Source organism: Palaemon carinicauda, chromosome 31 (genome assembly GCF_036898095.1).
Source record: "Palaemon carinicauda isolate YSFRI2023 chromosome 31, ASM3689809v2, whole genome shotgun sequence".
Classification (NCBI taxonomy): Eukaryota; Metazoa; Arthropoda; class Malacostraca; order Decapoda; family Palaemonidae; genus Palaemon; species Palaemon carinicauda.
Window position 1 is genome coordinate 40,943,636 of NC_090755.1, and position 11,224 is coordinate 40,954,859.

The 11,224-nt window shown below is 37.7% G+C and overlaps 1 pseudogene; it reads left to right on the top strand.

Annotated features, from left to right (window-relative positions):
• The first annotated feature begins 1,443 nt into the window (after positions 1 to 1,443).
• Positions 1,444 to 11,224, top strand: part of LOC137624697 (uncharacterized) — a 17,590-nt pseudogene continuing 7,809 nt past the window's right edge.

Consider the following 11,224-nt stretch of genomic DNA (forward strand, 5'->3'; position numbering starts at 1 on the left):
GATCCTTATTCCTCCGTGCATGCTGGATCCACTTCTTCTTCAGGGCCTTCTTGCAGTAGGTCCTGTTCTGTGTCGGTGGACACTTCTGACATCCGTTCTTGGTGGATGTCCATGCCTTCTAGTACCTTGTGGATGTCCGCGTCAATCTTCAGCTGTATGAGAGCAGGCTGGACCTGTTCCTGGGGCCAACTGTGTTTGCTAGCGCCTTAGGGAACAGAAGGCACCTTAGAGATTCACTAGGTAGGTAAGGTCCTGGAGAGTTCTTTGAAGAACCCTCTTACCCACTTACTAAGGGTTTTTCTTGCTGTGTCCCTAGTCTCCACAGTGGCTAGGATGGGTTCTCCGAAGCCATTGGTTAGCAGGGTTGGGCAGGTAGAGCAACCATTCGGGTCCCAATACTTCAGGGATCCGGATACGATACAGCAAGGGGTATGAGACCTGCACATTGTATGCCCACAAAAGTTCCTACTCTTGTGGTTGCAGAACATAGCTGCAGAACATAGCTGCGCACTTCACCATTGGCTCCTCCTGTAAAGGAAATGGTTTCAATAAGTATGTGGATTTTATACCATTGATATAAATGCATACATTTTATTAGCAATAAGAATCAATATTGTTAATGGTACCTTAGGATAGTAAGCTTGGAAGGTAAATAGGAAAGAACCATATCTGCGTTTCCTCTCCCAGGCAATTGCTGAGACCTCCGTCAGTAATAATATTCTAGATTCCCTGTTAGGGAGACTACAGGGTGGAAGAAACTCTAGTACTCAGAGTTAGGGTTAGTAAGTGTTTTATACTAGCTTATCCACCTGTAGTATATTAATAAAGATCGGTGATTTATTAAGGTCCCAATGATCAAAGGATTCATCTGGGTGTTGAGGGATCACTTAACCCCAACATTATATTGTAGTCCCAACAATAGACTGTGAAAGGAAGCACAGAGTATGTTAGAAAATAATTGTACTACTGTATTTTTTGTATATTCTAGTTCAGCCGGGTTAGGTTAGTACCTGGCGACACTAACTGATAGAGAGAGAGAGAGAAAACATTAGGAAAGAAGAGTTTCCTATTATTATGGTTTAGCACAACAATTGGAAGTGTAGGAGGTCTATCAGGCTGCCTACTATCTCCTTGCCAGAATGAGAGTTCTAATGGAAGGGGTAAGAATCTTTCTGATTCTAGCTTCCACCCATCCACAAAAGGCCTGCCGCCAACTGCACTGCCAACGGCAATAATTGTGGATGGCAGACCAAGAGAGGGCTGAAGACTTCTCAAAAGTATGTTGGTTTTCCCAACGGCAGCTGTCAGGGCTGGCTCAATCTTCCTCCTGTGACATTCACTTCCGGTGGAGGAAGGACATAAGGAGGAATGGTGCTGAGGCGGCTGGGCTAATTGCCGCCGGTAAGGTCCTGGCCAGCAACGCAGACAACCTGGCAAGCCAGGATGACTGTCAGAATACCGGTGAAAGAATGTTGTGCTGGCTATGCCGACACTAAAGGACAGAAGGGGGAAGGGAAAGAGTCTTATAGTTCACTGGAGGAGAGGTGGCGGCAGGTATGCCGCCTATCTCCGACAGTGGACTGGGTAAGCGCGGCTTCCTGTGCTAACGCTGTCATCAGTGGCAGAGGAAACATGATTTCATTGCTGGCGACATCATCGGCAGCAAGAAAAGGGCACCCTGAGTTAATTACCATCTATCCCAAAGCCGAAGTTCTACTCAACGGCAATGAAGAAGACGGTGTTTAGTTACTATCTAACCAAAAGCCAGAGTCCTACTCGACGGCAATGAGGAAAGGCAGTGGTTGCCGCCTGTAGTGGCGGCGATACTCAGGGAGGGAGGAAGGGTTTAGCATCTTTTCTCTAAAAGAGAATATATATTGAGCTTTATTCGTAATTCCAGAGGATATAAATCCTCACCTGAATTAATAGTGAACGATAGGGTTATTCTAAACGTGGGGAATTACTTAACTAACGTATATATGAGCAAGGCTAGCCTAGCTCTGTAAGAAACCACGGCCATGTTGGTACCGCCGGGGTTCCCGGCAGGGTTGGTATGGCTGGGGCTCCCACCGAATACGAATAGTAAAGTTACATAAGAGGATGAGGAATAATAATTTTTCTGTATGCACAATCTTCACTTGTATAATTTGCCTAACTTGCTAATATTATAGCTAAATACTGGGAATTGTCGCCTTACTAACTAAATAAATTGTAATGATAATCGGCGACAGCGGTCGTAAAATGGCGGCCTCCGGTCATGGCAATGCTCAACCAAACACACTTAAATTATTCGAATTTAACTGTGAGAAGGGAGCCTAATATTATACACAGGAAAGAATTATTACTCAACTTTCCAGAGGATGAAGATGCTGGAGATTGCATAATTATTCCGAAAACTTGCAACAAAACACCGGGAAAACTTTGGGAGAACACCTAGCTTATACGCTGCAAGTAAAAAGAATGGCGGCCATAGTAGCATAGATAGGAGGTCCACCGTGTACCTAGAACGGCACCCCCTTTCAGAGTTAAATCTATTCGAGGTGAAGATTGCTATGAGTTGTATCTAAAAAATACGTCCCTGATCCCTAGCGATATCCTTAATTAGATACTCGCGCCAGGAGTTAGAATCCCGGAGACCTTCGGTTTATTTTTCTGGGAGTATCACTGTAGCAAATATTCCTTAGAAAGGCTACCTAAAGGAACCTTCCATCCGGACGACATGGCCGAGCCCAAAAAAACCGGATACTGGACAGACAATAAGGATGATGATATAGGCCAAACAGAGATTCAATTTGTAGCCTAGACAGGCTATCACATATCTTCTTTCTCGGCTGGTCCCCCATAAAATGTTTTCTTTTTTCATACTTCTTCCCTCATGGTTATACAGTTCGTCATATCAATTTAATCCAGGAGAGTAATGGATAAAAAAACTTCTATGCCTCAAATTTCCAGTTGAAATTTCCTGATAAAATGGCAAGCATAAAGTAATGCTTACTGCTTGTATCTTATGTAGTTGTTTTATATCATATTTATTTTATGAATAAAGTTTCCTACAAAAGTTCCAATCGGTCAATTCCAGAGAAACGGGGAACCACAGTCACCATGTCCTTAATGCCAAGATTTGTAATTGTCAGCGACATTACATAAAAACATTTTCCAATTCTTCCCAAATACTTTTTATCGAAACTAGTTGATGAAAGCACATATTTTAGTACATATCATACTATCCTAGCTAGGTGCTGTCAATAATATTGGTTTTTCATCCAATGGCTATGATATAAAAAATTCTTTTTTAGAAGTATCTTCTATACAAAAAAGTAATTTTTAAATATTTGGTATGATTTTCCAAATTATAAATAAGTTTCAACGTTATATTAATTTAATACGAAATTTACATGTATTCAACGTAAAATTTACCTTATTTAATAACTTTTATTTCCAGACTATATAATTTTGCAATCTGAGGTATGTTGGACAAGTAAGGGAAGGTCGGGCTTTAATGTATCGTGACTCCTAATACAAGTTCGTTTTAAGAGGGGCCAAAAATCGGATGTTGTGCCAGATAAGATAATAACCTAAAAATTTATACTCCCCATCAACCCACAATCAAATTGTCTCTATCGCTCTACAACACATCTCTTCTGCAATGTTCTATAACATTTAAATCAAGACTGAAAAAATCGACAGCTATGCGACACTTTTAATGTGGAGGAAAGTAGAGGCCTCAGTATTTTAATACTTTTTCAGAAGGCTCCCCTAATTAATTTTCCTGTTGAAATCCCAAAATAATAGCACTTTGCTATACTTCAGTTATTAGAAGGACTTGCAATAAACGATACCCCATTGTTGTTAATGTCTAAAAATTAATTATTTTGTTCTGGCTTTGATTTCCAGCTCATCTCATCAGATTAGATTAAGTGTCTCATTGTTGACATCATCCTGCTTATCATCCAAAATTGCTGTCTGTTTTTACTCCAAATTCAATAAACTATTCTACAGTAGGTACTGGTGTAATTGCACGATCTCTTCTTTGAACTATTATTGTGGTATTTACTAAAATTTAATTCTCCAGAAACTCTCTAAGCAAAATAGTCGATGTATAAAATTTTCAAGCATTTTTAACACTGGATAAATTTCACTATTGTGCCAACCTATTTAAGTATAGTAGGAATGAGTTCGACTTCTCAAAAGAAAAAAAATTAAAAATTCATTTGTGTATTAATTTTATTATATTAATGCCTAAACAAACGTCAAATAATTTCTAAAAAGCAAAATATTACCCAGGTACATTCTAAATATTATTACAAATACTGTAAGTTAAAAAGATTTGTATACAGAAGTGACCGTAGAGACATTATATATATATATATATATATATATATATATATATATATATATATATATATATATATATATATATATATATATATATATATATATATATATATGTATGTATATATATATATATATATATATATATATATATATATATATATATATACATATATATGCATATATATATATATATATATATATATATATATATATATATATATATATATATATATATATATATATATATGTATATATAAATATATATATATGTATATATATATATATATATATATATATATATATATATATATATATATAATTAGTTACTCCTCCTTGAAGAGTTTGAAAATAATTTAGGACAGTCAGAGAGGGGAACAGGCCCATGGATGTCATGAGCTAAAAAAAAAAAAAAAAAAAAAAAAAAAAAACTAATAGTCTGCATTTAACTATTTCTAGTTTCAACCTAAAAAAAAGTCTTATAAAACTCATTGTAACTATTATCAAATATGACATTTCTGTATGAATAAATATCACAAATTATATGGAGAGCAAAAATACATAAACATATGCCTCTTTAACTTTCGTCTATGTCAACAAAATTACTTTCTTGATGTTAACGTTCTGACCAAAAAAATAATTGGGAGGCTAAAAAAAAAAATAAACAAATTAGAACAAATTGAATATTTCATAAAGAAATAGATGATATTCATTACATATAAATAAAGTTTATTTTAGTTATGTAGAAACGTAGTAAAGAAAAGAAAAAGTTTCATTTTGTAACTTTCTAACAATGTTGATCAAGTACATTTAGGATTCAAAACAGTCATGCTTTATAGTGTAGACAAGTAGGCTTCCTACACCTCAAACATGCAGCGTTTATCTTTAACAACGAATCCTTTTTGGTATCGTTATCTGGCCACGGAGGAGAAAGGGTCATGGGTCAAGTTTAACCAATATAAATGTTTCGGCCATGAAAGTGCAATGTGTCTATGACAAGTGGTTGACCTGTAGAACTGATGACCGACTAGGGGAGTACACAAATCAACGATGATCTCCTTGTGGAACGTTCACCTTGTCATATACTTTGGAGAAGGGCATGCTCTAATAACGAATATAAGAATTTACTATAATTATATTCAATATCCTGTCAGAGGCACATTGTCCAGTGTCGTGTGTTACAAACAGAATTGGACGTAGCACATAGTGGTCGGAGGTATCTACTCCTCCTTTGTCAAGTAGTAAAAAAATCTGTATGTCCACCTTGCATTTTTACAATTCAGGTGTATTATGAGGAAGGAAACTCAATATTCCTAGTCCGGCTAACTTGCTGACACTGAAGAGTCAAATTCTGTTGGTAATTGAACACCATTAAGTTCTTGAGGGGTAGGACCTTCTCCCAAAGTTATATTAGAATATAACGCTTGTGGAAAATAGTACTACATAAATGCATGCCTTCATATGAGGTGTTAATGCAAGTGGGTGCATTATGAGTAAATTGTCAGTCGTGATAGTGCAGCCCCTTCGTTGATAAGGTACAATAAAGTCAGACGTCAAAATTTCTCCAAGCATTGATCCTCTTGGTATCTTGACTGTGTCTGTCTCTATGTATGCAATGATGTTACATATGTAAAGGATAAAGACATCACACTCCAATACAAGTTTGATATCATACCTATCAGAAGAGGAAATAGATTTGGTAACGAATAAAAATAAAAGGATATCAAATAGATGTTCAGTGACTCATAAAAGTAAAGTAAAATCCAAATATGAAATTTCAGATCAATAAATATAAAATTAAGCAAAATTATCATAATATTTAAATATCCTTATCAACAATAATTTGAATTAAAAACCATGCTATGTCTGTTGATATTGGGTATTAAAATCCACAATTATATGGGTTAATATATTTAAAGATAGTAGGGGCTTTCGCACTTTTTTTCAAAGTGCCTCTTCTGCTGAAGAATAGATAAGTTTTACAATGCTTAAAAGGTAAACTAAATACAAATGACAATCACATGATAAAAGTAATTAAACCAAAGTAGTTATTGAAGAACGCATTTTTCTAACAAGTGAACAGTCTTCATGTTAAAATAGTCTATTATGAATTATCTCCGAACGTCTTGCTGACTGTCTATTTTCCAAAAGATTGATGTTGGTATCCTGCATCTGTGGTTCTCCGTTCTTGTTGGCATTGTGGCTCTAATCAATATTATCAATTCTTTGAGCTTACACACAAAAAAGCAGTGAGTCGGCAGAAGTAATTGTCAGCTCCAAATATTTTGAATATATTTCTAACAATCACATTACTAATAATGTCGTCTTCCTGATTAAAAGATTTAATATTGTCAAACGTGTTCAACAGATGAATCAAGGCTCCCTCAACTACCCTCCAACGTCTAATATCAGAGTCTTTATATATTATTTTGATATTATTAAAATCTATTCTATAGTCGAGATCATGGGAATGATAAGCTACAGAACTGTTTTGGAGGCGGATAGAGCAAGACCTTCTGTGTTCTTACAAACGAATTTTCAGCGCTCTGCCTGTCTCTCAATCATAACTTATGTTGCAATCCTGACATAGAATAATGTAGACCCCCTTTTCTTTGGTGTTCCTGTCCTTTTTATTTTTGGTTACTGTACACTTAATGGTATTATTGTAGCTAAAAGTGACATCTATGTTTTTGTTTACTCTCATCATTTTTTTTTTATTATTGGCTAGGCTAAGGGAGAACGGAAGAGCAAACATGTTCCAATTAAATATTTTCCTTGCTTTGCTAAGGGATTTATCAATGGAAAACCTTAGATAACCTAATTTAAGAAAAGTTTCAAAGAGATGTTTGATTTCTGCATCAATGAACTCGTGGTCACAAATCCTGTGTACCCTACCAAATAAATCACTTATTACATTTTCCTTTACATGTTTTGAGTGAGATGAAAAGTTGTATATGTAAGTCTATGTGTTGGTACTCTTACGATAAACGTTAAAACGGAATCCATTATCACCATGTTGGACCGAAACATCTAAAAAAGGCCATTTGCCGCTCTCTTCAAACTCTGTCTTGAATTTTATATAGGAAATGAACTTATTAAGAATATTTAAAAATTGATAACACTACTGTAGTCAATAGTAAAGAAAAAAAAATGCGGTACAAAGTATAGCGAAAAATAATTGTCCAAACAGCATGTAAGCATTGTTAGTGTCTTGTTACTTCATTTTGGTTGTTGTGTAGGCTACGGCCAATAAGATCCCGGTATGGGGTAAAACATAGTCCATGTTTGAAGGGTTATTTAACGAGTGGTCACTTTCTAGCGCACGCGAGCTCGAGCAAGTCATTCTTTTAAGGGGAGCATTCGCTATGGGTAAGGACATATAAACTTTCAGATACCAAAAATCGAGATATTACTTCTATCTATGGCAAAACATGTCGTGCGTGCCCTCTAGAAGTTTCTGGGATTAATTCTTATAGATAAAGAAGATATAGCGTTTTTTTTTTAAATGGTTACGTCATTCTACCCGCGTCGTCTGCTAAAGCAGACTATGTAGGTTCATCTTGCGCAGTGCTTTTGCATATTTACATTTTTTTTTTCGATATCTTTATACGCCTGGCAAACATGTATCTCACCCACGAGACAATGGAACATCAATGAATTCAGTATTTTGAATCAGTACACTCCTGAAGATGAAGCGTGCACAAGTGTCAGTGATTCGTTGTTTACACTTTGAGTGGTTTTGTTTTCTTTTCAAAATATCGGTAGCGTGACTTAACTTTTCATAATGAGCAAAGTGAAAAGAAGATAAAAGTGAAGATTATGAGGGAGGTGCTTTCTAATTCTAGATCCCGCAAAAGCTAAACCAAGTTACAACAAGGGAGTTGGCATCTCCTGACACCCTCACCTTGAGTGACCAATATCCCAAATAGAGGGTGGACTTGGGGCCATGCTTGCGGTAATGAGTAGAAATTGTATCGGGTAAGAAAGCTAGTTGTTCTTCAAGTAATTTAGACTAGTTCTAAATAAGTATCGATAATGATATTTGCTAATGAAAGCTATAGGCCTAATACCTTGCTTTCGTTCATACTGTCATAGAAAAACTTTAAACTTCTATTTCTCAAAACTATACGTATTTACATTCAAAAACTATGTTTCTCCGCTATTTAACTTCCGATTTCAGATCCAAATACATCGTTATAAGGAAGAATAAATTTACAATAATTTCTACAAATAATTTTCTAAGTTTTTTTTTTTTTTTTTTTTTTGTATGTGTTTTTATATTCTTCCAACTTTTAGAAATACGTAAATATAGAAATATTTATATAAAATAAAATACTGAGATTATGGAAAATTCCTCAGGTCATTTTGTTTATATTGTGATAAAAAAGATTCGTAGAAATTTTTATTTAGTTCTATTCAGTACTTTTTGCAAAAAATTGAATTTAATCTTTTTTTGGTGTAATAGTTTTTATTCATTAAAAAGAATAATAGGCCGAATTCAATGAAACTTGCACATGAAACTTGTGTTGCGAAATTGTGCCGTAAACCAGGACAAGTAAAATCGAGGGATGAAGGAATATCTATTCCTACCAGTGTCCCACCTAAAAAGCCCGTATTGCCCGCAACCAGAGGAAGGTTATTGGTGAGGTTGTGTAAAACTGATATCGTTTTGATTTTTTTTTCACCTTGGGTATTCTGTATTTAGTTGCAGCGTTCTTAAGAAGAAATGAGTGGAATTATTTATATTGTATTGTGTTCATTTTTACGTAAAATATTTCATTTTTTATTTTTTCGGTGGGAGATGTGTTATTTTTTTTAGGGGGTGTTGATTTCTATATACTGTATTTATTTTACGTTGCATTTCTGTTTAGTACATGCCATGCCTATTCCGGGTCGAAGTGTCCTCCATATATCATAGACTAGTGAGGGCGAGTGCGCACCTCCTTCCAGATTGAGGAGCTTTTGGGGGCGAGTAATGTCCTTATTCTTGTATGTAGATATGCATTGTACGTCAAGGTAAATAAACTCTATATTCATGAGGATTCCACAAAAACCTGTTAGTCAGCATATTATCGTAGCAAGAATGCATTTTGATATCCAGGGGAGTTAGTTGCCTTTGTGCGCTCAAGTAGACAAGCCCCCTTGTGACGGAGCCGAGAGAAGGTTGTGAACTCAAAGGCAGTGTGAAAGCAACTGAGTTAGTTTATTAAAGAACACTCTCCTGTATATACAAAATCTCAAAGCAACAAGAATTTTCATGTTTAAATATTGACACTGTTACAGAGGAAAAAAGCAGACATGATTTTTCAGGTTCTTTTTAGTGCGATGTGAGAGCGAAAATAAAGCACAAAATGAACTATGTACGATCGTGTGACACACGGTTGGTACATGGCTCCCCCACTAAAAATGACATACTGAACATGTTGAATAGGGCGCCCTGATCTAGAGAGGCGAACTGTAGGCGGGTCATCTGGCAGAAGATAAGCGGGTTTTAGACGATCAATGGAGACCCAGTCTTCTTTGCCACGAATGTTGAGTAGGAATGCTTTCGGACTGCGGCGGATCACAAGGAAAGGGCCCGTGTAAGGGGGCGTTAGCGGTGGCTTGCTAGTGTCGTTGCGCAGGAAGACGTACGTTGCAGAGTGCAAGTCTGTTGGTATGTGATGCTTCGCTGGGGGCTTGTAAGTCTGGCGGCAAGGAGTAAATTTTCCCACGACGTGACGTATGCGCTGGAGATCGTCGGAGGATGTTGTAGAAGGAAAAAATTTGGCAGGGACGACCAACGGGTCGCCATACACCATTTCAGCTGCCGAAATGTCGAGGGCATCTTTAGGAGTGGTCCTTAGTCCCAGGAGAACCCAGGGAAGCTGAGTAAACCAGTTGGAATCCTTGCAGCGGGATATCAAAGCTGCTTTGAGGGTGCGATGAAAACGTTCAACCATTCCATTGGCAACGGGGTTGTAGGCCGTTGTCTGATGTAGGGTGATGCCCAAGAGATTCGCTAATGATGTTCACAATTGAGAGGTGAAAGTGGTTTCCCTGTCGGAAGTAATATGCTCAGGGATACCAAATCTTGCAATCCATTCAGAGAGTAAGGCAGATGTACATGAGGCGGACGTTGCAGTTTCCATGGGAATGGCTTCAGGCCAACGAGTGGAGCGGTCGATGACGGTAAACAGGTAACAATGTCCTTGTGATGTGATTAGGGGGCCTACAACGTCGACGTGAATGTGTGTGAAACGACGCTGAGGTTGAGGAAAGGTGCCCACTCCGGAATCCGTGTGTCGATGTACTTTGGAAGTTTGGCAAGAAGTACAGGCGCGGACCCAATCCTTAGCATCCTTAGAAATGCCGTGCCAAATGAACTTTGCCTTCAGCAGCTGTGCAGTAGAACGGCTCGAGGGATGTGAAAGGCCGTGAAAGAGATCAAACACCTGCCGTCGCATGGGAGCAGGAATCCAAGGTCGCGGTCTACCAGTACTGACATCACAGAGGAGGGTGGTGTTGGAGTCTTCGAGGGGGAAGTCTTCCCAACGGAGGGACGTGCAGGATGTCCTACATGCTTGATACTCTGGATCCTGTCGTTGGGCTTCCGCCAGGCCATTGTAATCCAATCCCAGTTGAACGGCAGCCAACGTGTTTCTTGACAGGGCATCGGCAACAGGATTCATTTTCTCAGGGGCGTATTGAAGGGTGCAATTGTATTCAGCCAAGGCGGAGAGATGTCGTCGTTGCCGGGAGGACCAGGCATCAGACTGTTTAGTAAAGGCGTGCACCAGAGGCATGACGAAGGGCGTACCTTCTAAGAAATGGCGAAAGTGACGGACAGCCAAGTGCACCGCCAGCAATTCTCGATTGAAGGTAGAATAACCCAATTCTGCCTTGGACAGTT